This window comes from Leiobunum rupestre, chromosome 8, assembly GCF_980474605.1.
Source record: "Leiobunum rupestre chromosome 8, qqLeiRupe1.1.hap1, whole genome shotgun sequence".
Lineage (NCBI taxonomy): Eukaryota > Metazoa > Arthropoda > Arachnida > Opiliones > Sclerosomatidae > Leiobunum > Leiobunum rupestre.
The window spans coordinates 25060250-25076952 of NC_143391.1; the positions used below are offsets into that span (position 1 = coordinate 25060250).

At 40.3% G+C, this 16703-nt stretch overlaps 1 protein-coding gene and 1 non-coding gene across 3 annotated transcripts in view; one reads left to right on the forward strand and one right to left on the reverse strand.

Moving 5' to 3' along the window:
• Positions 1 to 16703, forward strand: part of LOC149932866 (protein amalgam-like) — a 34327-nt gene that overhangs the window by 9496 nt on the left and 8128 nt on the right. The window lies entirely within an intron of this gene.
• On the reverse strand, positions 14666 to 14747 carry TRNAL-UAG (transfer RNA leucine (anticodon UAG)). The gene has a single exon. It is a non-coding gene; the product is annotated as a tRNA-Leu (tRNA).

Genomic DNA, 16703 nt, shown 5'->3' on the forward strand with positions numbered 1-16703 from the left:
GGCGCGGACGAGAGTCGTGTCGGAAATATCCATTCCATGGTCGTCAAGGATCATGTACGACCCTTTCGGGTTATCCCCGTATAACTCTCCTCGACTAAAAGGAAGAGCATTATGATGGTACGGTATAGACCTCCTTTGGACGGATGGCACCCCTGAATTGTTGAGTGAGTTGGATTTCCTCAGAAAGGCTTGCGCTCCGAGGGGGTGGTGGAAAAGAGCGGAATCCGCGGATAATTTCTGACTATTTCGGGTCGAGCCTGAAGCGGACAATCTGTCCCTGAATAGAAAGCGCCAACGTCTTCGTTTTCGAAGACTGGGAGAAATGGGTAAAGATGGTGTCGAAGATCCCCCGCATCAGGTTTTACAAGACAGAGTCTGTCCCGAACGACTTTATTTAATATAGACCGAGGTTTAACTCCCCGATTTCGAAGGGAGGCTTGGACGGAGAACGAGGTTATATAAGACTGACTAAATTGCTTTCCGCGGGTAGACCTCCGGAGATTATTAGCCGGAGTCGAATAACTTATTTATGGTAGCGGTTCTTTCGAGGAAAAAGACTTAAGAGGGATTTTGATGCCATTCAAAAATTCGAGCCTCAGCTCTTTTTACCTTGATCTTTTAACCTCGAGACAAACAAAAATCGTGCTGATTTCTACATGGCGTTTAATGCCTTTTTCGCCGTGTTTTTCTTCGAGTTTATTTTTTTGATCCCCTCTCGTAGGTCTAAAAGTGATTTTCCCTTTCATTCAATGGCTGGCGGAACAAATGGTAGCGTTTTTTGAGGCCCCGCGTCCCTCCTCGTTCTCTATGATCGCTTTATGATCGTTTCACGTCGCGCCGACGCTGCTTAAAGCCTCCATCAAGTTCATCAACGTCTTTTCTATCCGCGCTAGAAATCCATTTTGGCCTTTTAGGAGCGTACGGCCAACAACACAGCCAATCTTCCAGGGGCGAGTTTGTTTAAATCGAGTAACGACCCTTGAAATTTCTCATTCCAGGGTTCTCGCTTTTTTATTATCACACTTTTATATTATCACGTCTACGCGTGAAGTCTGCTTAATACCGCTGATGGGGGGGACAGAATGCCGTAAGATATTCAATTTTAAGAAGCCGATTTTTGTTTTTTCACGAACGGGAGTTTTCGAGTCTTTGATTGATGGAAATGCTTCATCGAAAACTGGTTGCTTGAAACGGGAAACGTTTTTTTTTATTTCGGTAGGAGTGTATTTTGGAACTGACGATCCTATAGAAGAGACTTAGAAACGCTACCTCTACGTGTTTTGTATTAATGTGTCAGAAAACGTTTTCTAACTCAAGTAGCTTTAAAGATTAATTCCTTATTCTATACCGACGGAGTGTGAGATTTTATTTTTGAGAAAATCGTGCCATAAATTATAAATAGCTCTGTCCATCGCGTAGATTTTGGGAATTGAGGAAATATGAAACGGGGCAAAAGCATTCTAGACCTACTATCAATGCCCGCAGGGTCACTAAACACTAACAAATTTGAGGCGTCAAAATAACAGCTTTCGACGACCCCGTGACCCGATATAATCCCCGTGGATACGGTACAGTTTTTCAAGTTACATCGTAACTCGCGACGTTTTGAACAAAGAACGATACAAACTAACGCTATTGTTAGTCGCCATTATTTTGTTTGAAAAATCTAGAGACGTATACATGACAGGCTCTTCAAAATGCCCCCAAAATTAGAAGCGGCGCGTTTCGAGCCATTTCACCTATTTTAGGCCGCCATCTTTATTCTTAAGTGTCTGGAGAGACGCGAAGTTTGACGTTGAAATAGTAGAGCAGCGATCCCGTTGACCTATCGCCAAATGGCATCTCAAGTGCAACGCGTCTCCCAAGTGCCAAGGGCCCTATGGCGTCTTATCAACCTCGCCGCATCTAGAACCATTCTCCTTTTCTATAAACTTTTAAGACTTTCTGCGGGGAAGAATCTAGAAACGTATCTCCTTCTACTCTCTGCCTCTAACGCTGAGGTTGTCTTCAAGGTGAAAACTTTCGCTACTTCGCGGCTAAATTAATTGTTTTCATTAATTTGCTTTCGCGCCGAGATAGATCCCCTGCTAGATTAAATAATAGGGTTAGTGGGCTAAATTCCCTCCTAGTTTTTTTTAGTTACTTTGAGACGACGTTTGGGGCTGATGAGGTAATTACGTGGCTTTAATTAAATGTAATAGTTTTCTTAAGGCTAATTGAATTAAACGTCAAGAATCTTTAGGTATAAAAAATCCTTAGCCCAAATACTTATACGACAATGTAGAATTTTGTTATATGAAAAGTGGCGTTTTTTTAAAACGCTTATCCCCCAAAACGTTACTGGGGCGCTTAAGAATTCTGAGGTCAGATATGAAGTCTCTCTCTGCAAGAGTGAAAAAAATAAGCTTTCCACTGTAACAATTTTATCAGAATGCGGGGAACAGATATGGTTAAGAATTTACGTCCCAGATATCTTCCCGAGAGATCGTGATAAAAACTTTACCTGCTTTTAGACTTTAAACGGTAATGTCAGTTAATCTACGGCCAAGTATGATTCAAACTTAATAGTCCTTCGTCATATCGCGTTCTTTATGAATAAATGCGTGGCCTTCCAGACGAAATATACCTTTTGGTATCAATCCCCTATTGTGTCTCTCGACGGGCGAAACGTGATACCTTTGAGGGATATCACTCCTAGCAACCCCGATCCTTATATACCCTATTTAAAGTCGTCCCCTGCAGTATTTAAAAAATGTGTCTAAAAAAGCCCCTCTACAGCGTCGTCCGTGCCATTATTTCGGGGTCTCTGGCACTTAGGGGGCCCAGGGGGGCTATTATGTCACGCATGCGGCGCGGCAGTCTTCTTTTGTGGCGTTACCGGGGAGCCCGAAAAATCTTTGTTTCGCTATTTTTAAAAGAGAGGATGGCGAACGTGCCCCCTTTATTTTTCGGCTAAAAGTCTCGCCCATCGTCCGGGGCCAACAGATATCACATTTTTCGATGGGCGCCTGGTTTATCTCCGGCAGACTCTCCGCTTAAATACCTTGGTCCGCCCTTCTATTATTTTTATAACGAGAGGGGGCCACCAAATTTTCACTTTTTTATATTCCTCAAAGGGATCCAATGTTCATCATTCTGTAGCGCGCATTTTCTATGGTTCGTTTCTCGTATCAGAAATGCTTATACTTTTGTTGTTTTATTTTTGGATTTGGGAATGAATATCGTTTCTTTGTATTGCTGGAATAATACATGGAAAATATCAGGACGCATTCCTCATTAAATTCATGATGAAATACATAACCGTGACAAGGAACATTTATATCAAACCATGATCTTGTTTTAAGCATTTTCTAAATTTTATGTGGATAAAAATAATTATGTTATGCCCAACTGAGAATACCAGCGCGGAAAATTTAAAGGGGGGGGGGAGGCAAATCTTGAAATTCTATTGTAATTTATTACAAGGAGCTTAGAAATTTTACATTTTAGGATGATATAGATAAAATAAGTTATTGAAGTTACAGATATACTTCATACCATTACAAAAATTTGCCTCTCTATTCATTTTAGGATGAATTGCCATATTTTGCTAGCTTCAAAACATAAATCGTTCTGAGGGATCCAAAATATAAAAATTGGCTTTTAAAACATTCTGGTGCAGTTACCAGTTAAGGGCCCGGAACAAGCCAAAAGGTAGGGGGTCCGAGCCGAGACGCGGCAAGAGGAACAAGGTCAATGGCATTAGTTAAAGGCCTAGGTTTTCTTCTGCCTGTCCCCCTTTAAATTGGGCCAACATGTTCAGCGGTTGGCCTACTACAAGGTTATTTGTGCTCCACTAAGTTAATTTAAAGGGGGACAGGCAGAAAAAAACCTAGGCCTTTAAGCTCAAGCCTAGCGGCCCGGAACAAGCCAAAAGGTAGTTATTTCGCCACTGAAAAGGAAAGGCAGAATCAGGGTATAACTCTGGCAGAATTAAGATTATTATTCGACTTAGGATTAATCCAGCCAGATACTTTTGTTTGGGAAGCACTTTCAAATAACCTTCTAACGTAACACATCGAAGTTGATTTCAAACGCTAATAAATCGTTATCCCGTCAAACCGCCATGTGAGGGGTCGTGATTTTGCCATAAAGCCATTTTTACATGATTTTAAAAAGTGGGCCCAAAAATATGTAATACTCCCCCCCCCCCCTTCTTCGTTAAACGTAACTGAAATATTTTTAGGACTGCCTCTAATAACGTTAACGCAGGAAGAGGTCACCGACCTTATCATCTTCACATTTTTTTTATTAAAAAGCAAAAAATGCATATTGATGTCGCGCGGTATCCCCTCCGTCCCAGTCACTCAATATAGAAAGTGCACTTAAACTTTTTCTTGCAAACTCCCAAGTGACTCCACTCACTGCGAAGATCGGGGGAAGATGCGTTATAAATGGCCCACCGAAAATATTGCTCCCTAAAAATAAGTTCACGAGCTCGCGGTGTTCAGACGGCAAACAGTTTTACCTACTATTTCCACGAGCGTCTTACTGAGGAATGTTTGTTCCCCCGTATTTGTTGATTATCAAAGTATAATTACCAAAGTCAAATGTATAAGGAAGGAATATATTTAATTGGTCCCCACTTTAACCGAATGTACGATGGATGATATTAGCAATACGCTTCTGGAATTTCCAATTTATTATGTAGAAATCTGTAATCGAAGGGGACGAACTATTTTTGATTTGGGACTTTCGGTTACTCGGTATATCGTTCGAAGGAGGAAAACCAGGTGAAGTTTGCCCCCTTAAAACAATCACTGGTTCGCGTTTCTAATATCTCATCATCCTCGGGGGAATATATCTTTTACCAAATTACATATCCACCGTTCCGTGTATAATGTCGTGGCTAATGTTACCTTCTCTCCCCTCGAGCGGTAATGCATTTCTAATGACAGATTTGGACAAAGCTCACCCTGTGTCATATCTTCGTGTAGGTACATCTGCCCATCCTGCCCCTTTTGAATAGAACAGGCGTTTAATAACAGTCAACGCGAAAATGGAATTACCATTAATGTTTTCTCCCTTTTACACGGAATAAATAATGTTGGGTCAGTTCTTACGGAAAACCGCGTCGTGTTCGTAACGCCCGCTGGTAATTACCGCGTTAAATATGTTACGCGTATATCGCTTTTTTCCCCAGGTCAATCCGTCTTTTATTGGAAGGTTTAGGGTCACGCTCTCAACAGTCTGCCGAATAAGGCTAATCCAGTCTTCGAAATTGCGTCGTCTGACGGTTCTCCCATCTCCCGGTTGAATCGAAATCCTGCAGGGTGCCGCTGTGGTCCTATGGAGCGCGTTGTCCGTACCGGGGTGCCCCAGTCAATGGCGCCCCTCTTACAAATAAGGTCTCTATGAGCGGGTGGGAGAGCTTGATAGGCCGGGGCCAGCTGCTCGCGTCTGTCATCAGAGACGCAACTCGCGTCTTTCGATGGGACCGCGGATACAGGGGTAGAGGGGGGTGAGACGGGTCACGTGATTGACCCTCTTCTACTTGGTGCCACACCCGGCGCGAGTACGGGGATGCTGTCTCTCTTCCGTTGGGAATCCTAACCACGTACATTTTCTACTTCTAATTTATAAGGATCTATGCTATAGATAACGAGAATTAAGTGAAGGCTTTGTCTACGGTAGAAGAGGGTGAATACTGTATGCAAAACACAGAAGACTAACTACCGTCGAGTTCAGTGTCTTCTTCGATACTAGTACCGGTAGTCTTTCCCTTTATTTCGTTTGTTTTCCTCCTAATGGCCGTATAGAGTCATCGGGGAGTATTGTTTTAGCAGGATGAACAAGAAAGGGTTCTCTAACTTCGTCGCAATTTCGTCCGAAGCCAATGAACTCGAACCGAAGGCGAGTTAGCTCGCGGGGGTTTCGCTATATTACAGTAGCGGATGATTAATATGTTCGCGCCACGCAAACAATTGACGACTTTTAAAATTCATTTTGCGCGTGAAAATACCTCTACATGTTATGGTCAAAAAAGCACGCAAAGAAGGCTGTGTGCCCAAGACATGTACCAGTAGTGTCGCGCGCTAAAACGTCATTTCAAAATCCGTCAATTGTTATTAGGATATTTTAATTTCCCCTCTGCTTTTACCTATCTTTTAGGCGGAAATAGCGTTCAATTCGTATCAAAGGCGTAATAAAAACACGCCGTGCAAAAAAATAACAACGAACGCGCTATATAAATGTACGTAGAGTATAATGCATAACGCCGCGAATATTTATAAATTGTTTTATTGCCAGTTCCGGATTGTCTTTGGATTCATTCCAACGGAATCAAGCAACGCTCGGAACCTCGCTACACTAGGACCCTTTTGTAAGCTGTCCGCATTGGCAGCTCTCGAACGCTAGTCCCGTTCGGTTTCGGTTCCAGTGAGCGTCGACGTTGGTATTATCGCCTCTGGTACCAAGCAACGCGAGGCGCCTTTGGATTAAAAGTTAAAACTAGCTGTTGAAATGGGCCGACCGAGGCTTAAGTCGTTCGACGCATTTCGCGTCATCTTTTGTTGGCAGTGTTGTTTTTGCCGGCAATCCGTCGTTATTGGAATGGAAGTTTGATGAGAGGCGAGTTGGCTGCGCAGAGTGGAGGTGAAGCGCTAACACGCCCCGCGTGGTGTTGTTAACGCGGGCAATTGGTGTCCCCAAAAATAAAACGGTTGCTATTTTGAGGGGCGCGCTGGGTGACTCCGGGTACCTCTCTCTCTCTCTCTCTTTCTGCGCGCGTACCGTGTTTCCAATCCCGAGTTCCAAGAAACGGTGACTTCACGAGTTTTGGCACTTTGGGATTTTCCTCGCGGAAATATTCGGGACGAGTCTCGGCAACTTTGAGCCCACCTTAGCCGGGAGTTATAGCGTCGAGTCGCGACTCGGGATTAAATATAAACTTTACCTACTTGTCGGTTCTTAATTCGTCCATCAGGTGACGGACGGGACATACTTGACTCCTAAGTACGGGGTGGGGGCCTTTTTGTGTCACGATCACCAAGACTAATAACTCTTGGCTTCCCTGACATTTATACCATTTTATATTCCACGAGATCGACATTGCAGCTTCTTTACGGTCGCCAGAATTTTAAGCGCTGATATTTATGTACTTTGGTATGAGAAGTAGTCAAACGCTAGACTTATTAGAGAGGGTTTGGGTTTATATCTTAGTACGGTTAATTTCAAGCAGACGCGCCTTAAATACGATTTTGACATTGAATAACCTTGAGTGTAAAATTAGGAGTGTGAAGTTGCTATTTGATGCTATATTTGAACCCAATTACTCAGTCAACTAAATTGACACCAGCAGCGTGTTTAAAAAGTGAAGTCCCTCTAACAAACTTGAAATTATCCGTGTCAGTCTTTTACGATACAACTTCCAATGTAGACATCGCGTATAGGATCGAGTAATTAAGCAATTACTCCCAGTGCTAATTATCTCGTGTAGTCAATAGATCTTATCAGATTAGTGGAGATATTGCCGCCGTTTTAATAATCTGGCAGCGCCGTTGGAATAATAAAAGATTTCCATCGTACCATCCCTGTCCAATGTATGAGGGAACACGCGTGATCGGATCTGCGGCGATTAAGGCGATACCAGACGTTGACCTTTGCGAGGAGCGTCGTTAATATAAGAGTAAAATAGACAATTAAACCAGAAAAGGCTGTGGCAAATTTCTTTTCATTTTCGCGTGTTTCGGGCTGGATGTATTAGCACGCCGTGACTGAAGGGAGGCTCACGCGGATAAAATTAATTGCCCCTTTCATGCCATTCATCCGTGGTTTCCATCAAGAGACTGAAACGTTTCCAAGCGGGCTCTTATCTATCACCCGTATCTCGAGGATGGATAAAAAATGTTTTACGAAAAATCTTCAATTTAAATTGATAAATGTAATTTTAGCAAAACAAGAAATTTCTTTGTATGGTTTCATTTAAAATGTTTGTTAATTGCGCGTAATAAATTGGGAAGCTTATTATAAGCAATCCTGCTTAATTATAGTACTGGGCTGCCACCATATTTCCAGATTCAAATTCCCTGACTTTTCCTCGTTTTCCATGACTATTATTATAGGTTTTTCCCTCATCCTTTAAAGGTCAAAATTATAAAAAAAAAAAATTTATATTTTACTTTTATCAGAAGTTAATGAATTTAATTTTAGTATAAAGGTATCTCTTCGGGTTTTGTTTTAACTCAAAAACTTTTAATTGCAACATTTGAATTACCTTAAAAAATTCAATATAAGTTTAGATTATCTGACCTTTTTACAAATTCTTAAAAGTTTACTTACCACTCCCTGACTTTTTAGGCCTATTTTCCAATTCTCTGACTTTTCCTGACGTGTGGCAACCCTGGAATATATTGATAAACCTTGTTATACCTTCAATATCTGGAAAATGTATCAAATTTCATCAGCGCATTATTTCCGTGGAGCGTAGGCTGATTGCTGTTTCTATTTCGTTGAATGACGCCACGCAGTCTCTAAGCATATCTCCCGTAGTTGTGCCCCCTTAATTGCGCCTTATAACCAGCGATCGCCACTTAAGTACTTAACGAGGGGTAATTATTTTATTTTTCCACCGAAAAGATCATTCTATCCGTTTGGCCGAGTAAAATATGTTGCTAGTGTGTGTGAGTGTATTGTAACGGAAATGGCATTTTTCCTCCATTCTTATTTCTGGCACGCGTCCAGCCTCCCAAAAGAGCGAAACCTGTTCATCCAACATTTTCTTTTTCTCCAATCTTTCTCCTTTTTACCCCCGGTCCCATCCGAGCAATCTATCGCTACGAAGTAGAAACCTGTATTTACCGTCGATTGAAGAAATCAACCCCTACTTATAGGGTTGGGCTTTTAATATATAATTACGCTTCATGTTAACTTTTACCTCCTCGATATCCTTCGTATATAACTTTTAATGTTATTACTCGATCTTTAATTTTTAACCGCTATTGCGATGATGATAGGGGCCCCTTTGTGGTTGTCTGGATCCGTACAAGTTTTGGGGATTTGAGTGTTTTTACTGAATTCATATGGCAAATTTTACAATTTTTATAGTCCATGTAATAGTTTACAATGAAACTGTATTGTACTTTAATGTAATTTTTTAACTTAGAATGCGCAAATTTATTTATTTGTAAGTTATTTTTTATTTTTGAATTCCGTTGTACACAAAATATAATGTAGAAACGCCGTTTGGAATTTAAATCTTTGACTTAGTCCTTTGAACAATTCTCGAATTTTTTGGAAATTTTCCATAACTACCTGTTTGTACGGCTTACGCTCAAATCAATTATGTATTACGTGAAGTCTACGCAATCCTATAGCTATATTTTTCACTTATTAACGTTCTTTCCTCGAAGGTCATTATTAATGAATATTAAAAAAGACTTAACCTTGAACATAAATTCCCTCGATTCGTTAAAGTTTTTTTAAATAGGAAATATGAAAATCAAGTTACATTTTCTCAAATAGAAAGATAACTAAATATACTTTAATTCAAATTCCATTCCTATCCGACTCTCTTAACGATTTTGAAGTCATCTTGTAAAACATTTATTTATTTTTATGACACACTGTGATACCAGCTACTCCGTGAAGATTTCACTTGGGGATAATAGTGTATTTGAGGTCCCTTTTCTGTATGGGTTTCGTCAGGGTTAGAGATCAGCGTTTGAATAAGAAATTATCCAATTATTTATTTTTATTCATAACCGCAAATTATCCGAAAAATATACGAAAAAACCGATTATTTTTGCGCGTTAAATCGTTGTTTATAAAATGTTCATAAAAAACAGTTAACCCAAGTTTTTATGGTTAATCGAAATTTTGCCGGTTAATTTATTCGTTCCGCCGACCTCTAGTCAGGGTTGTTTCGTTAAAGGGAATATAACCTCAGGTATTTGGTGTGGAACACCAACGTTTGCAGCTCTAGCCGCTCTTGCCTTTGGCTTTAAAAATATTTGGCGCCACTGTACAGGGAAATTTGAAAAATTGAAGGGGTCTTCCGTAAAGATTGCTTTGCAGGTTATATTCCCTTTAAGAGTTTTACAGCGCGACTCCTTACATTTTCTCCATTATAAATTACAGCGCGAAACAATTTCAGCAATTAAAATTAAAAATGCTTAACTCCCGGATGAAAGTTTTGTCTATCGCCTACACGCACTCATTTGGCCCACCCCCCTCTACAATGAATTACTTGAAAATTAATTAGTAGCGGATCCGGATTTTTCATAAAATAGTGACAACGCCTGTAAAGGCTCGCCGTTTGTCCAGAACCTTAGGGCTTCCAATAACACTCAATCTAATTTAAATTAAAACCAGAAAGATCTCTTTCTTTATGTTGTTATAAGCTTGAAGAATGTACCTTCACAGACTCCCGCTGATTTTACCTTTAGGAAAATCAGTTAAAATGCATTAGTATAGACGGAGTATTAAATTGAATGAGATAAAAATTATTTTAGTAATCTTGAAATCCACTTTAATATCCCGAAATCTAGGCGAAAATCAGTTCAAAAATCTCGAAATCAGAATAAAAGCCAGAAATCAACACGAAAGTTGCGCTCTGAAATCTCAAAATCAGTTTTCTTAATTCTGAAATCACTTTGAGATTCAAAATCTCGTAGGCAAAATTTGAAAATGTCGGACCCCTCGGAAAAGATAGTTAAATTTCGAGTATGGAATGAATAATCAAGATGGCGGCCCTATTACGATGGGAAAGGATGGAATGGCATTCTAGTTTGGAATTGTAGAGTGGATGACATCACTAGCATACCAGCAGTACCGCGGGGCGCAAGGGCTTCATACCAAATGTTACCTAACAAACCGCCGCTCGTGTGAACAAGGGGAGAAAGAGAGAAAATGATATCGGAAGTGGATATTTCGGCATTTTTTTCTTTCATATAACGAGCACGACTCATTTTTAGCGACATAACTACGCGTCCTCTTCCGTTTCCGGCAGATGACGGTTGCGGCATTTGGGCGCGCGCTTTTGCCAAAAACATATTTCGTCGTCGCCGCTCCCCGGCAACATTGCAGCCCCTCGCTGGCATATTTCCTCGCGTCACCCGAAGTCAATGCCTCTGGAATTCCACCAAATGGTTTTAGTCTACTTCGCGCGCGAGCTTCAGTCGCTCCAAATCTCCATCTGAGCAGCCACCCTCGATCTATTAACGAAAAGAAACAAGTTGGCCTTAAGCCTCGGTCGGCGGAAAAAAATAAGAGAAAAAGCCCAGAATTACAAGAAGAAAAAATTTAGTCGAGAGGCCTTATGGCACGTCAACATCGTATAAATTTTGGGCTATAGTATTCTCGCGAAAACGTAAAAATTAGCCGGGTTCCCCCTTTGAACTTACGCTTTCCAGATTCGAAAGGAAGACCTACATTTCGCGTTAAAGCTCCGGTTTCGTTAATGCACTGGCCTCGCGAAAATCTTAGCGACTGACTTATAAAACCTTTAGGATTATTTCTAGAAAAGCCGCTTTTGTTTATATCCTTTTGCGTCCTAAATTCTATAACATTCAAATTGATCCGTGACGTTAAAGTTTTGATGCCAGCTAGGAGCAACAAACACGCAAGGAGAACGCAACCCGACAAAGGTCGAGCATTTTCTTGCATACCGTTTTCATTGGTTAGATGCTTTAGCGTCGGAAGGGGAAAATTCGGAAATTGTCTTCCCCCCGCCCGTAAAACGTTCAGCGTAAAGGTTCGTCCAATGAAATTTGTACACAATACTGCGTTAGCGTGTTTAAAGGCTAGCCGCGTTCTCCTTGTTATTGTTGCTCCTAGATGCCAGGTTATATTTTTGGTCGCCGTCAGACCTTTTAAAAAATTATTGGTCACGGATGAATCCAGGACTGATAGATAGTCACTGTCTTATACATGTTTCACTCGGCCTTATTTCCCCCCCGTTCTTGACATATAGTGGCGTGTTATCTTCTAGTCGCCCTTGAAATGGGAAGTGTATATACAAAGCGATGGTTATCGGTCACGACTTCCGATGTCTTTAGCCTCTCTTTATTTCAGTTTAATAGATATTTTTAATTTATAAACTCGAGATTATCCGTACGTTCCCAACTTATACTTCCATCTCATGATCTCGAAGCCGTATTGCATACCAGAGATAAATCTTCTTTTGAGGCCTCGGAGATAGCTAGGCCTTTAATCCATGTACCATTAACCGAAGAGATAGCTCCATTCGGAACCACGTCAACTTTACCATGCCCACTACTGTATGTTTAAGTGTTAGCTAATCATCGATTTTATTTGGTTTGGAAGAAGCAACAAGGAAGAGCGTGAAGCTATTTGGTCCAGCTGTTTTTCTCCTCAAAAATTCTTCCTTCTCTCACTCTCTCTAAGCCTATCCGAGTCGATGACGGATAACGCATTGTTGTTAAAAGGCAAAGCCCGGTTTGCGAATTTTCTCGCGTGATTTGTATTGCAGGGGGTGAAAACTGAAAAGTGTCTGCTACTTAGGCCTTTGAACCATTCAATCAGTAAGGATAGAAATATTTATCCTAACGCTCCAGACGGCTATATTTCACGCCCCTTAAACATAAAGTATTTCTTTAAAGTAGGCGAAAATAGACATATGTAAATACGTGTGGAACAATATTATAAACTTATGTAAATACTTGTGGAACAATATTATAGACTTATGTAAATACTCGTGGAACAATATTATAGACTTATGTAAATACTCGTGGAACAATATTATAGACTTATGTAAATACTCGTGGAACAATATTATAGACTTATGTAAATGTGTGGAACAATATTATAGACTTATGTAAATGTGTGGAACAATATTATAGACTTATGTAAATACGTATGGAACAATATTATAAACTTATGTAAATACTTGTGGAACAATATTATAGACTTATGTAAATACTTGTGGAACAATATTATAAACTTATGTAAATACTTGTGGAACAATATTATAAACTTATGTAAATACTTGTGGACCAATATTATAAACTTATGTAAATACTTGTGGAACAATATTATAAACTTATGTAAATACTTGTGGAACAATATTATAAACTTATGTAAATACTTGTGGAACAATATTATAAACTTATGTAAATACTTGTGGAACTTATGGAACAATATTATAGACTTATGAAAGTATCGCGGTAAGCCACCCCTTTTAACTTATTATTTTAAACGATTTTGCTTTAGAAGTAGGCCTAAATTTATAAATTTTAATATTGTCAAGAAGAAAATGACGGAAGATGTTAAAAATACAAATAACAACAGCTCTTTCACTCGAAGTACTCCTATTCTGGTTTATGTTAAGACGTATTTAGTCGACCCTGACCGTAGAATCGAAAACACGCCGCCAAACCCAAATGGGAGTGTGTGTGTGTGTGGATAGTATTTAGTATAATTACCCCGGTAATTGACACCAATTTAGTCTCTTGTTTTGCGTCATATGGGACTCCCTTATTTAAGAAAAAAAAAACTTCGCGTTCAAACATTGAAAAAAATGTAAAAATAAAACGGGCCATTCCATAATTGGGCCTCCGTTACAAAACTCTTTAATTAAAATGGAATGCGAGTTTCCTCCAATGAGTGTTCTTTGTGTGACGCGATACCCGGTTCAAATCCCCCCATTTCCCCTTCTCTGTTGTGTCGATTTGACGCGAAACAGTCACGCGAGATTTTGAAACTCTAGTTTAGCGTCAGATTGAATGCCATTCCGTTCATTGAAGCACTCGTCGTAGGCCTAATTAACATTTTCCGTCCAATTCTAATTCGCATTATTCATAGATTTAATAATTGCGCATTCGTGAGGCTACATTGGGTGGCCAGATTCTCGACAGTTTTATTCTAATTAGTCGGAATCGTATTTAATAAAAGAAACCTTTCGCAGACATAGCGCCCCCTGTGTCAACCTACTGTGTATTTTTCAATAAGGCTTCTTTGTTTTCATCGGTATTGTGAAGTGAGCGCGGAATTTGTCTGTATTCCTAGGGTGACGCGTATCGGCGGGGCTTCGCTCAGTTTCTTGAACTCGTCGAATCGGTTATTTCGAGAAAAGATATCCTTCGCTTACACGCTGCGTATATAAAAATAATAAATGCTTAAAAACTCACGCGGCGAAATGTCTGCGCGGATTAGAAAGGGTAATTTTTAATACTAAATAAAACAGTCACGTTTGTTTATGGTCCGGAAACTATTAACTCTCTTCTCTTGATAAATTATACGCGTTTCCGCTGCCGTAAAAATGATTCGTAGCGTCCCCTTTCGACGGAAGCTAAGTGAGGTAACCCTTTAGCGCGTATTTATTTCATTATTTATACTTTGAATGTAAAAATGTATTTTTGATAGAGGTGGGATTCGAACCCACGCCCCCGAAGAGAATGGTGCCTAAAACCAGCGCCTTAGACCTCTCGGCCACTCTACCGCGTTCGTTCTTCTCTTTGGCAGGCTTCGAATTTCTCAATTATCTTTATCAAATTGATAGCGAATTTGCGAGGCGTTTTCCCTCGGCGCTCTAACGAGAGCGGGAAATTCAAATTTTATTAAGTTTTTGCTTTAATTCCTATTTAAATATGTTACTAAAATTAATTTATATATCGTCCCAAGCATTTAAATATTATTGTTTTCAATATTAAATTTTGTAATAAAATTATGATAGAAGTGGGATTCGAACCCACGCCCCCGAAGAGACTGGTGCCTAAAACCAGCGCCTTAGACCACTCGGCCATTCTACCACGTTTACAAGTGCGTTAATGTAGCGTTATAGCTCTAAATCCCGTGTTTTAATTCCACATATCTAGGGCTTTTAAAAATTCGTTTAATGAGGAATGTTTTACTAGTTTTTAACTTTTTATACCATGAAATACACCACAGTGGAAAATTGTTCATTGGCCCATGGATACACAGTGCCTGAGTACAAAAGTAATAGAATAAAAATTTCAAAGATGGGTTGTAAATTAATAAATTTAAGGATGAGTTCGTCGCGGCGGGTCGCCGTTTCCGGTTTCTTTCCCACGGATATTGGATGATCTAATCCTTTGAAACCAACATCTCTTCCATCCACCCGCTTCTCAGCTGGACGCCGTCTCTACACCCCTCCCCTTGCACCATTTTATCACGGTTAATATGGAATGGGGGGGGGGGGTGTAAGCTTCGAGGGAGTGAAAGTTTTTATGTTAAGCGTTGCTAATTAAGCCCCCCCCCTAGCGGAAAAATAGTACCCGCCCTCGTATATCAAGTGACGGTCATTTTTTTTACACAAATGTCAGTCTGATAAGTGGCAAACCCGATAAGGTCTACTAGCAGAATTCTGATTAGTTGTCAATTTTCAATCATTCGTCTCTAAATACGATTATCGTGTAAGGGAAAATTTTTCACTGGTTTCATATCAATGAACTCTTATTTTTTGGGTGTTATAAGCGTAAATAATATTAAATATATAGGTATTTTTAACCTTAATTTGAAAAACGTTTGGGGCGTAATTCGTTTGAAACGAAGTTCTACCCGTGCAAAATAAGAGGGCCGGTTTTTTTTCCTGGATCTCTTAGGGACCGGGTGTTTTTTTTCCTGGATCTCTTAGGTCCCGGATTTTTTCAGACTTTCTTTGGGCCGGGTGGTTTTTTCCCTAGCTTTCTTAGGGCCGGGTGGCTTTTTCCTGGCACTCTCTTAGCACCCGGGTGGTTTTTGTCCTGGTACTCTCGTAGGACCCGGGTGGTTTTTTTTCCTGTTACTCTCTTAGGACCCGGGTGGTTTTTTCCTGGCTCTCTTTTTTTCTTGGCTGCCTTTGTGAAATATTATAATGGTAATGATCGCGGTAAACGAAATGGACAATAAAACCTAATGATCGCGGTAAATGGACAATAAAACCTAAAATCTCCGAGCCAGTGACGGAGCCCAGGATTTTGGTTCGTAGAGGTGGGCGGGGTACGCAATTGACTAAAATACATTTCGGGGCACCCCCACCTCGGCTACGCCACTTCATTTATTTGCCCTACGGATGACTCGCGCAACGTCGGTCGTGGTCGCGTGCTGTGTGGGTGTATATTTATAAGCAATTTTCGGGATCCTCCGAGAGGAATTTTAAAAACCGAGGCGGCGTAAAAAACCGTTGACGTCACCCTAATTTTTTATGTAGCTGGTTTTTTGGGAGCACGAGGTGAAAGTCGGCGGGATCAACGCGCGGAATTTCGACGGATTCGAAGGCGGGTGAAGATAGGCGAAATATATCAAGACGAGGCCCTCCAAATTCCATCTCTCTATAGTCCGATGATAGTAAACGTTACAACGTAGATTATACACTACCATTGGCTTTTGATTTAAAAGTCACTTAACTTTAGTCTCAAATACTGCCGAAACGCGTTTCATCCCGTGAACGTGACCTAATGTTTCGACTGATATTTTTGCCCCTTGACACTATAACGTTGGTGCAAAAAAGTCTTAGTTCGTCTCCGGGGCATATATTCAACGAAATTACGTTTTCCCACATTACAGTTATGCCTTTGAGCCATGGCCGCCATCTTAATCATATTTCTAGTAAAACCTTCGAAAACATCTGTGTATAAAAAGGGCTGTTCACAAAAACCAATATTTTTGTAAAAATAAAATTACCACGACGTGATTTTTTCCAAAATTCTAAGTTTTGAAGAACGTTATTTTTTACCAGCGTCCACAGAAAGCAAGTCTTGGCTCCA